This window comes from Pinus tabuliformis, chromosome 6, assembly GCF_031772625.1.
Source record: "Pinus tabuliformis cultivar Carrire ecotype Pingquan chromosome 6, CPIR1, whole genome shotgun sequence".
Lineage (NCBI taxonomy): Eukaryota > Viridiplantae > Streptophyta > Pinopsida > Pinales > Pinaceae > Pinus > Pinus tabuliformis.
In genome coordinates, this window is record NC_142292.1 from 1617319812 (window position 1) to 1617332630 (window position 12819).

Sequence of the window (12819 nt, forward strand, 5' to 3'; positions counted from 1 at the left end):
AACAGGGTGAGTCATCCCCTGGAAAAAATTCTTCAAACCCTCCTGGGAAAGGGAAACCAAATTATCCATGTCAAATATGTGATGAAGAGGATCATTACACAAAGAATTGTCCATTCAAAGCTGAATTAAAGAGGTTCTTTAAAAGTTCCCAAACCTCAGCTGTGTTAACTGATCCATTTCCCAACCCAGGTCAAAATCTGGTTGATAGTGGAAATGCTTCCCCGTCACAAGTGCTTATGTTGTCGGTTTCAAAACAGCAGAATGATGCTTTGATTTCGACAAGGAACAAAGATTACGGGAATCCTTAGCTGTCGAACGACAAAGGTAAAGATCAACCAAGTAGTTCGACAACAACTTCGACAGAAGTTGTACTACCCATCATTCCTGAATTAACAATAAAACCGACAAAAGGAGTAGTACACAAGTCGACATTTAATCCTCGCGCCAAGGCGACGCAGCATTATAACATAGTGGAAGATTTGGCCCAATCGCCATCCGCTATGTCGACTCTTGAAGTGTTATAGAATTGCCCATCCCAAAGGCAGGCTTTGTTATCGGCTATTGGTGGGGTTGATCTTAAGGATTCCAATCTTGTATCCTTTGATCAAAAAGGATACGATCCTCAGTTACCAGCTCAACTAGCTTTCCTTATTCAAGTGAAAGCCCTCAACAAAACTGTTCACAGAACAATTATTGATGAGGTAGCATATACATGTATTATGTCGATGAGTTGCTAGAAAACTTTAGGATCTCCAACCTTGTCGTGATCTTCGACGACATTAAAAGCTTTCGACGGAAGGACTTGTACCCCATACGGTATCCTTAACAACTTGAAGGTTGAACTAGGAGGAAAAATAGTAGAAATTGATGTTGAGGTCATCGATGGAAATCTTGAATACAACATCCTACTGGGTAGACCATGGATCTATGCCATGGCAGCTGTTGTGTCGACTTATTTTAGGAAGATCGCATTCCCGTTTGAAGGAGGGATTACGGTCGTCGACCAACAAAACTTCTTCCCTAATGGTTCACAAGTTACAGGAAGCATTCCCATGATCCATGAGAGCAACCATTCGCTTCAAGATATTGGAGTAGGATTATTGAAAGACCCCACAATGATGGGAACTTTCGCGCTACCACCTCCTATTTACATAGGAAATATACCGTTTGTAGCAACCTGCAACATGATATCTTCCACGAAGGTCGCAAAAGACAGTGTCGACATGGATCATGCAATTGTTTTGCCCCCAAGCCCTTTAGAAATATTGTAGCAATCAATGTTTCAAGCATGGGAGGCGAACCCAAATCAACGCTCGTCAAGCGTTTGGGTAGATAGGTCTAGAGAATATGGTACCTCATTAGATCCTTGGTCGAAAGTACATGGGACTGACGAAGGAATCTTACAATCAATGTTGATTGAGGGGGCACCATGGAATGATCACCACCATCGTTCCCTTCTTCTGGAATATGAAGAAGATACTCAACGTGACCTTTATCACCCTTCAGTTTTTGAATTCCTAACAAATACTGTAAATACGGTGGATTCCGAGCGAAACTTATCCAATATTGAAGAGACTATAGCCATAAATATCTCGACTAAAACAAATGTTGTAGAGAATATTTATGTCGGCAAAGGTTGTTCCCCTTCAGAACTGGAAATATATAACGCTCTTTTTCGCGAATTCAGAGATGTCTTTGCTTGGTCATATGATGAAATGCCAGGCATTGACTCGAGTATCGTTGAACATGAAATTAAAATGTATCCTGATGTCAAACCAGTTAGACAATGGCTTCGACAGGTGCACCCCAAGAAAGCCGCTGCCATTAAAGCGGAAGTTGAAAAACTTCTCCATGCTGGATTCATCTACCCGGTTCCTCTAACTGATTGGGTATTGAATATTGTCCCTGCTATGAAAAAACAAGGGACGATTAGAGTGTGTGTCGATTATAGGGATGTAAACCAAGCTTGTCCAAAGGACAACTACCCTACACCCTTCATTGACCAGATAATTGATGAATGCGCCAGATGCGAAATCTTTTCATTTATGGATGGATTTTCCGGGTATAATCAAATAAATATCCGCCCACAGGACCAGTCAAAGGCTGCATTTATTTGTCCGTGGGGCACATTCGCTTATCGAAAATTACCCTTTGGTTTGAAGAACGCAGGGGCGACGTTTCAGAGGGCAATGAATTATGCCTTCCATGACATCAAGAACATCTTTCAACCTTATCTCGATGACCTTCCGGCTCATTCGCGAAAGCGGACTGATCATCCGCAGCATTTAAGAGCGATATTTCTACGTTGCCGACACTACAAGATAAGACTCAATCCGCACAAATGTGTGTTTTGCGTCGGTTTTGTTCGTTTACTTGGCTTTGTAGTCTCTAAGGATGGGATTCGTCTCGACCCTTGCAAGGTTCAGGCAATCATTAATTTGCCTCCACCTTCAAATTTGCTTCAGATTCAGAAACTCCAAGGGAAAGCAAACTTTCTAAGGAGGTTCATTCCAAATTACGCAGAACTTGCTAAAGGTTATACTCGTCTTTTGAAAAGGGATGTACCTTTTGTCTAGGACCAGGTGGCGCAAGCTTCCTTTGATGCTCTGAAAGATTGTCTAGTAAAAGCATCATTAATGTACGCCCCAGACTATCAAAGAGATTTTAACCTGTATCTGGCTGCAGCGGATATGACCATTGCAATGGTTTTAGTTCAAGAAGTCGATGGAATTGAAAATCCTATATATTATTTAAGTAAAAACTTAAATGATACAGAAAGTAAATATTATTATGTTGAAAAACTAGCGCTTGCAGCTGTTCAAGCAATTCAAAGATTTCAACATTATGTCCTCTTTCGGAAAACTACCATATTGTCAGATTGCAACCCCATGACTTATATGCTGTCGCGACAGTTACTGGGGGGAAAATATTCAAAATGGATAGCGATCCTTCAAGAGTTTGATCTGGAATTTGTAAAATCCAAATCAAAGAAAGCTCTAGTTTTCGCAGAATTATTGTGCGATCTCCCATCGTCATCCAACGATGAAACATCAGAAGAGTCAATCGTGGACGAAAGTTTGTTTCTGATATCTACAAGCAATGAGTGGTGTGGAGATATCATAGTTTATCTCCAAACCCAAAAATTCAGGCCTAACACCTCTCACTCTGAACAGAAGCGTATACGATACCAAGCAAAAGACTACATGATCGTCGGTGATACACTTTACCGTCGTGGTATCGATACAGTTCTAAGGAGGTGCCTGACCCATGAGGAGGCCGAAAAAGCCCTGAATGAGTGTCATTCAGGCGCGTGTGGGGGGCATCAATCTGGATATGCAACAAGACAAAAAATCTTATGAGCAGGTTACTTCTGGCCAACTATGTTCAAAGATTGCATAATCGCAGTCAGAAGTTGCCATGCTTGTCAAATTTTTGATAGCAAAACGAGAAGACCCACCGCACCTTTACAACCAATAGTTGCTGTTGGGCCTTTCGCCAAATGGGGCATCGATTTCATGCAATGTAACCCCACCTCGACCGGGGGGCATGGGTATATTATAGTCGCTGTTGACTATTTTACCAAATGGGCCGAGGCGATGCCTACATTGGATAACACTGGTGAAACAACTGCCCTTTTCTTTTTCAATCATGTAGTCACTAGGTTCAGCGTACCACAGGCTATAGTTACAGATCATGGATCGCATTTTTGCAATCACATGATGGTCGAATTAGCTGCCAAGCTAGGGCTATCTCACGACAGCTCTACCCCGTATTATCCGCAAGCCAACGGACAAGTTGAAGCAATCAACAAGGTCCTGAAGCGTATGTTGCAAAGGATGATCGGGGTTCATAAAAGAAGGTGGCACCTAATCCTGTACTCAGCCTTGTGGGCTTACCAAACGTTGGTAAAGAATGCGACCGGGTTCACACCTTTTCAACTGGTGTATGGCCTGGAAACAGTTTTACCAATCCAGTGCGAAATTTCGTCGCTTAAACTCGCAATTGATCTCCTCCCCGGAACTTCGGAAGAAGAGGCTAGTTTCTTGGAATTAATCCAATTGGATGAAACCCGTTGTGATGCCACTCTGGCTAACGAAGCCCATAAGAAACAAGTCAAGGCGCAGTTCGACAAAAATGTCAAACCCCGTGTCTTCTCAGAAGGTGACTTGGTCTTGCTTTATGACCAAGAATCTGATAAATTGGGAGCAGATAAATTTAATTCCTTATGGATGGGCCCCTATATTGTTAAAAGGGTGTTAACAAAAGGAGCCTACGAGTTGATGGATTATGATGGAATTCCATTGGCGCAACCCCGCAACGGGTTGTACCTCAAGCGTTACTATGCTTAATAGTAACCTGTATGCTTTTGTTGTACTTTGTTTTCGCTAAAAGTATTTGGTCTGGTCAAGTGATCCACCTTTTTCATTTGTTGCAGATGTCAAACCTTCTGGAGACATGTGTTGGATATGCCGACGGAGCATGTCGTAGTACGCGGAACCTATCCTCCGCAGCCTGAGCCATTTTTGATCCAAGCGGTGAGTTAGTAAGTTTCAGAGGTGTGTGTATTGGGCAATCAACGAATAACATCGCTGAGTATAGCGCGTTGATAGAACTACTCTCTGATGGCATCACACGTGGCATACGCCGACTAATTGTCAGGCTAGACTCACAGCTCGTAATACTACAACTCAATGGTATATATTCCGTTCGCAACCCAGCTATTTATCGCATGTTCCTAAGGGTTAAGTTTCTGGAAAGACAATTTGATTCAATTCAATACCAACATATTCCCAGAAACTTAAACACATTAACCGACTCATTAGAAGATTATGTGTTAGATAGACATTTGCAACATTTATAAAAGAGACACATCATCAATGATTGTACATATGGATCATATAACTCAACCAGAATAAAACTCGAAAATCAAAATATATATAAGTTGTTCATAGTTCATACATAATGTTCTGTAACCAAGACAAAATCGGTCATATGACCCAAAAACTCAAAATGCTAGGGGGCACCCTAGTCTAGTGATGCTCATGATAGCACGTCACGGCCTGTGCATTCATGCGCAAGAGACGAGTCCATCGTCTAGGCACACCAGTAGTATGTCGCTACAACTATAAAGGTAACTCGTCAATCCTCACATCGGGAATGCCGAGTGTAAGGCTCTCAACCTGCTCCTGCACAGCTGGAAGAGTCTCTGCCACATCAAGGTCGCAGAGAATAACCCTCCCAGCAGTCTCCCTTGCTGGGGCAGCAACTGGCGCTTTCAGGCGAGCTGCTGGACGAACAGGACCAACATCTGCACGCACACATGAGTTTGATTAAAGTCTTGATAGAATAAAGCACAAGGACATTATAAGTAAGAACAATAAACAATGATATGGTCAAAAGTTTTACCAATAGCGCCCCACTATTCGCCATCCGGTAGCACCAAATCCGGATCACCTCAGAAATCCATGCCAACTTATGGTTACTCAGAATAGACCATCTCCTGGTGCTCGAACCACCTGAAAAAGGTATCAGTGAAAGTAACCTGAGATTGACTGGCATGCCTAGACATGTGGTCAACCCATCTCTGCATGCATGGCTCGGTAGGGGAAGGCAAGTCGAGTGCGATATACTGAGGCTGCATCAGTGGTATTTTCTCCAAGGCAAAGGCAGTCAGAATAGAACCATACCCAAAGTTCTTCAGCTTCCCGTCCTTTACCTTGGTCAATTGACTTTTCATCTAAGCAAGTACTGCATCACACCAGTTGAATACTTTCGGTTGGAGACACTCCAAGGCGAGCTGCACATAAGAACTGTTGGCAACATGTAGAGATGCGCTACCGGCCATCCTACCAATGGTATATAGAATGGACCTGAGAGACCTATCAATGATCTCATGGATAACAACCTTGCCGTCTCGGCTCGGCTGGGAACCTTCCCTGCAATACTGGCGGACATAATCTCTCACGGAGTCATTCCCCCGGGCCGAACCTGACAAAGAAATGGGGGCACCCCGCCTTGAAAATCCAGTCAAGAAGTAAATGTCTTCTATGGTCAAGGGGATGGATTTTCCCCTAATCTGGAATACTTGGTTAATGGGATCCCAAGCATCACGCATATACTGCAGTAGAGAGATCTGTGCTCTCATGCTAGAGATACGGAAAAACTTCAGCAGGCCACAGTTCGGCAGCGCGTTCACCGTGACAGGGTCATGGAGGGAAATCATGTCCTCCTCTTCATGTTCTCGTTCTCGCCATGTAAGGGACATTTTGCTCAAAGATCCCTGCAAAACAAATAAGAGAAGGAGTAAGTTCCCGAGTTTGATGAGAAACTGGAAAAATTTCATCAAAAAATGTGCATAGAGTTTTTTTCTGAGATCAGCGCAGTTGGCAAGTGTCCTACCTGTGTTGAAGGTCAAACTGCCTTAAGGCAGCTTAACATTCAGTGCAGGTTTCGAATGGACTGCCTGCGCTGATGCCAGAGCGCCCTAGTGAAACCCCAGGGGCTCATGGGGGTAGGAAAACAGGCACAAAATGGGAAAAAGAAACTATGAAAAGAAAGAGCTAGAGTTTAGCTCCTACTTGGTCGAGACGGCACTAAAAATCGTCTGCAGAATCTCCCGGAATCAACTGGTGAAAATCAAGGGGGAAGAGGCACCTCCAGAGCTCCAACAAACCAAATTCAAATGAAATTGTAAAATGAGAGGTAAAAACGCCTTTTAATGGATTTTTACGTAGTTCAAAGCGAAATATTAGGGTTATGATCTCATTTTCATGCAAATATTATTCATTTCTAACAAAGTTTGTTGCAGCAATTGAGAATGTAGTACTATCCTTGAAAAGAGAAAAGCTATTTATGGTAAAATTCAAAATTTTGACTATATGATCGAGCAATTTTAGCATAAAGTTCATGCTCGTTAAAAAATAAACGCAAGATCCGAGCAGTTTTAACGCGGTCTTCATGCTCGTTGAAAAATAAATATAAGCAGTGAGGAATGTTTCCTCCAGAGTTTAAGCTCATTTTTAACTAAAAAATGAACCTATCCCAGTAAATAACCACTGTGATCGTAAATTTATCAGCCATAAAAGCCTTGGTCATGTTTGCACCTGCCACCTCCACTTTCATTTGGCCGATCGTTCACCTCCATATGATTGTTTACCCATTTTTAGGAACAGTTGCGAAGAGTGATTTCACCTAGCCATCCCTGTGACACTGCCGTGATTGGAAAATTCCAACCTATACCTGGAATCAGTTTCTATCCCTGTTTATCACTCGTTCCTCAAAAGACGAGTCTTCTTTAAGCTCTTTTCAACTGACTCGTAAAATATGAAAAGATTGCCGAGTTTTGGCCTTCCAGCTCGTTAAAGGGACAGGAAGAGTTATCCCTCCTATAGATTTTAATCTTTTTGGACCTGAGGGATTATTGCACAAAAAGGTCGAGCGTTTGTTTTATTCAGCTCGTTAAAGTTATCGAAAACTCATCCCTTATGTATTGTTTTATACTTTTTCGGACTTAAGGGATTAGATTACGAAAAAGGAATTTTGGAGTTAACTTTATGTACCCTTTCAGACTCTCTAAAAATGAAAAGGACCGAGTTATCCTTGTCGTTAGACTCGTTAAAATTATTAAATAGCGACAAACTTGTCTTTAGACGAGAACGAGTTTCACTATCGCTAGGCTCGTTAAAACATAGCAATGGGCTTGCCCGAAGGGCAGGTTATAGAACAAGCATATGTTATCCTCCTCAAGCTTGACAAAAATAAAGAGGTACTGGTCAGCAATGACTGGGGAAAAATTGGGAAAAATCAAGAAAACTTTGATGGTAGCAGGTCGCTCTTGAACATGACACTTTTCTTCCGTATCACATTTGGATTGGGTTGTTTCATTCACCGGTCACATCACCATGGTCTTGCCATACCATCCATGTTTGGGGTAATGCTACCGATCCATCGCATCAGTGTCGCCATATGTTCAAGAGAAGTCGTTGAGAAAGAGTCAACCGGGTCCCATCCACTGCCATACATTATCCTTCATCCATTCATGACCGCCACCCTGAATCATATGTCACAGATTGTTTTCACCTCCATTAAAATCATTAGCTCCGTTCCGTGTCACTGATGTGGGATTCATTAAGGCCCTCCTTTGACAGATCGCTCCTTGTCGACATCAGCTCATTATCCAAGGAGTTGATCTAGGAACAACCCCTTCAGTACTTTGAAGCTTGCATGCCTCAATGGCAAGTTTCTCACTTCCGGCGACAGGTATACATCAATGACCTTCGACCAGAAGATTTTGCGTGGTGTTCGACGCCAAGTCCTTTATTCACACCACGTGAATTGTACTGCAGTACCTTTAGGGTCATTATCATTATCGGTGATTCCTCTCGCGCTTGTTAACGGTTTACATTACTGACCAGTAATCAAGCGATGTCTTTCCATGTTCGACTTCAGCGCAATTCTCACATGGATCGACTTGTACTTAGAGTGAAGATCGAACGAGTTTGAAGACCCCGGATCTAGTTTCATCCATCCGGGCTGCGATATATATATTCAGGAAAAATAAAGACATTTGACATGTACATCATTGCAGCAGATGATCATCCTATTCAAAGGATGATAATTTCACTAAAATTATCAGTCTACCATCAGACGATCGTCTGTTCTATGTACAAAAATGAATTTATAAAGCTGAGCATGGGAATGCCCGCCTCAGCTAGATCATGAAAGCAGTATGAATCATAATGTATTGTATTGTATTTTATTACAGGTCTCCTCCCAGCAGATGGATGAACTTCAGACCCTCCTGGATAAAGCATTTCACCCGATAAACGACCTCATACTTTAGGGGGCAACTGTTATAGACATTTTTTTGCCTCGCATCACTAAGCATGAAATGTCAATAATCAAGGGATCCAAAGTCCCTAAACATGTTGTTCCTACCCCTAGAGGAACAAGGCCAGCAAACCACAGCAATTCACAGAAGTTCTCCACCTGAAAACACTCAAAAACAAGGCAATTCTGGATCATGTCAACTGCTCCACTGAGCATCTGCGCTGAATGTCAACTGCTCCACTGTCTACCTGCATTGAATGTCAACTGCAACAAAGGCTACCTGCGCTGAGCGAGTTTGGACAAGTGGCAGAGTCATTTCTCAAGGTGTCAATGCCCAGGAAGCTTCCAAAATGACACTTGGATCAGGGAATTCGACTGGTGATGAGTAAGAGGTTCCAAATCTCCAAGTGGAAGCAAGAACCTCCAAGTGGACTCAAGAACTGAAGTGGGAGAGGACACTAGTCAGTCTCAGACCAGTCTCAAGCTGACTCATCCTCTCTCCAATATCCCTATATATAGATCTCTCCTACATGAGATCAAGGAGGCTGGAATTTGGTATTTGCAAAGAATTGTTGTTGGTTTGTGGCTAGAAACATTGGGTGTGTTATGCTTTGAAGGGAGCTGAAGAAGGAATTCCATTCTGCTGGGAAGGAGATGCTGGGTTGGAGCCCTATGGGTTGTATCTCTTCCTGAACCCTGTTACTTTCAATAAAGCTATCTTGATTCTTTCCTATATGCTGGTGTATTTTGTATGATTGCATTAGTATATTTGATTTACTTCTAATCCTGAATCATTTATGAATATGTATATTTGCCTTTGTATTGTGTTATTCTCTTGTTGCAAGTAGTTGTTCTCTTGTCACAGGTAGCTGTTCTCTTGTGATCTCGTGGGATTCAAGTAGCTGTTCTCTTGATCAAGCGAGGAGGCAAGTAGTTGGGGACACACAAAGAGAAGAGGATCTAGTTCGAGGGACAACCGGAAGACAACGGTAAGTCTGCCGATCTCCTCTCTTTCATATTTCATAAAGGAAGAAATCATGATAGCTGTATTCGTTTGTTGCTAAGGTGCTATCACACCTTAGGTGGATAGGATCGTCCTGCCTAGGCATTTTTCCCCACAACAGTTTTTTAGGCCAAATCGGAGCTTGTGATAAGCAAACGTTCCCCATGGGCATATAAACATAGTTTTATATTGATCGACAAGGAGTATGTTTATCTGATTGTAGCCAGAAAATCCATCCATAAATGAAAAAATTTCTTTTCTGGCATAGTCATCAACAATTTTGTTGATATATGGAGTTGGATAATTGTCCTTGGGACAAGCTTTATTGATATCTCGGTAATCAACACATACTCAAAATTCACTAAATTCACACATGTCAAGAAATTCCTGAAATAGGGCTCTGTAAGTTGAAATCTCTTCTAACGAACAAGAATCTCCTATATGAATATTTTTAGTTATTTAGGGTTTCAGTGAGATATTTATAGGTATCGTTGCTGATATGTTTCCTAAATTATTTTCAGAATTGGAAGAAAGGGAAGATATTGGACATTGAGAGTCACTAAGGGTCTCAGATGAAAACATCGATGAAAAAATATTCTTAATTTTGTCGAAGGATGAAAAGGAATTTGAACAACGATGAGTATCGTCCCATGGAATTTCATCCAAATTCATGACTTCCATAATCCCTTCATTAGTTAAAAATTCATTGTTAAAAGGATCGGGCATAGAGATTGGTTCTAAGCATGACAGATGAGAATATTCGTCAATAATCGTATTCAATCAATCATTATCAAATGTTGATGAGTTGGAAAAAGACTAAATTGCCTCATAGGCTAACTCAAAAGGGCCACGAGGCATTTCATCGCTATATAAGATCATTACCGATTCTAAAGGTACTTTCCAGGGATCTCCTAATTCGAAAGTAATTGTTGTAATCATGTTAATATGGGCATCATTATGAGGGAAATTAGGTGGAGGAAACGCGAAAGTTCCCATCAAAGATGAGTCTTTAAGTAGGCCAACACCAAATTCCTCATACAAAGTGGTTGATTTTCCAACAAATGGGATATTAATGGTGGAATTAGGGTCTGAGGTATAGTAGGATAATTGATCTGCTTTCACAATTCGTCCTTTGTGAAGAAACATAATCATACTAAAAATTGACGAGACTACTTCTGCCATGGCATAAGTCCATCTTTGACCAACCAAAAGGTTATATTCAAGGTGAGAATCAACAACCTAACATCTATTGCAACTATTTTGCCCTCTTATTCAATTGGTAAATCATTTAAAAGTCCATATGAACGAAAACCTCTTGCATCGAAGGCCTTCAATGTCCTGGGAAATTGGTTGATTTTTGGAGAACCCAAGGTTTTCCAACATGCAATGGACATAATTCATGTCGATGCTCCTTCGTCGATCATTGTTCGAAAAACTCGTCGAGTTTTGACGTGATCTGGTATCTGAAAAAACAGTTGGTGCGGGAGACGCGGGACATGATTTTTAAGATCAAAAACAATCAAATGGGAGTCTTGAGGATCTATGCTCCTATAGCTGATAATAATAATTTCCTTTGTGTTGGACAAGTTTGCAGCACTTCAAGGGCAGACATGGCCGAAGCTGACATAGCCAGATCTTCGACAATGCTATATTTTTGGGTAGCCCTCACATGAGGATTAAAACATGAATTAAGAAGCATACCCTTAGGAGGTAGACAAATTATCATATATGGGTTTGGTTTTTAAATATGTAATGGTTCAGAAGAAGGAGGAGTAGATGTGGAAGTTTGACCAGCTGAAATGGAGTTGTCTCCATCTTCAACATGACTCTCTAATGTGCAATCTTTGGATCTCATTACTACCATAAATATGGAGGACATCATCATGATATCTTTCGATGCGGATAAGGAGGATTGGTGATGAGAAAACATTTTACTTTCTTGTGGAGGAAACAAATCCTTCAAATTAGTAGGTATGGGTGAACTTTTGATGAATTTGGAAACTTCGGCCCGATGAGGGCAGTCCTTCATGTAATGATCTTCCTCACAAATTAAGCAAGGATATCGAGGTTTCCTCTTTTCATCAGACGGTTCATTCTTGTTTGATTTCTCCTTAGAACGGTTGTCATGTTTAGGTTTTCCTTTTCCCTTTTCTTATTTCCGGATTACTTACCCTTGTCAGTATATGACTCTACAAAGTTAATTTCCAAAGTAATTTTGGGAGAAGGATCTTCGTCAGGTGAATTAGATAGAGCCGAAACCTAAACTTTCTTAGAATTTTTCTTTTTGTTCTTATATTTTTGGCTCACATAACCAATCATGCCACTTGCAGCATGTGATCCTGGAAGAGGTGGATTATTTGGGGTAGATTGGGGTAAATCTGGGATATTTTCATACAAAGTACCAAACTGAGTATACACAAGATCAAGATATTGAGCACGAGCAATTACCTGCTCTTCAATTACAACACCCCCTTTGGCCACATCTTCAATTATTATTGGTAAAAGAGATTTTATGAACTATTCAGCCAAAAGCTGGTCTGGAATGTAAACTTTAACTAAGCGACATATTCGTCTCCATTCGTGAATGTGATATGAGATATGGGTTAATGTTGATTTCTTTAAAGAAGTTAAAAGTTCAGTTCCATTATCATACCGAATGGGAAACTGAAAATGGGTCAAACAGGTTGTAACAAGGGCGTTAAACATGTTGAAGGAAGTGCACAACAATTCTACATACCATTTGGATGTCGAACAAGTTAAGGTTCATTGAAAAAGTCATAATCTAATAGAATTATCATTTAATGAGTTGGAAGCACACCAAAGATGATAGGTCATAACATGGTTGGATGGATCTTCACCCGACTTACCTACGAACTTCAGAATATCACTAGGCAACTTAGTAGGAATAGCTAGCCAAATTGGTAAATAAAGAAGTGGATCATTAGTTAATCGAGAGAGGTCAGGAAAATCCAAATTTGGAATGAAGG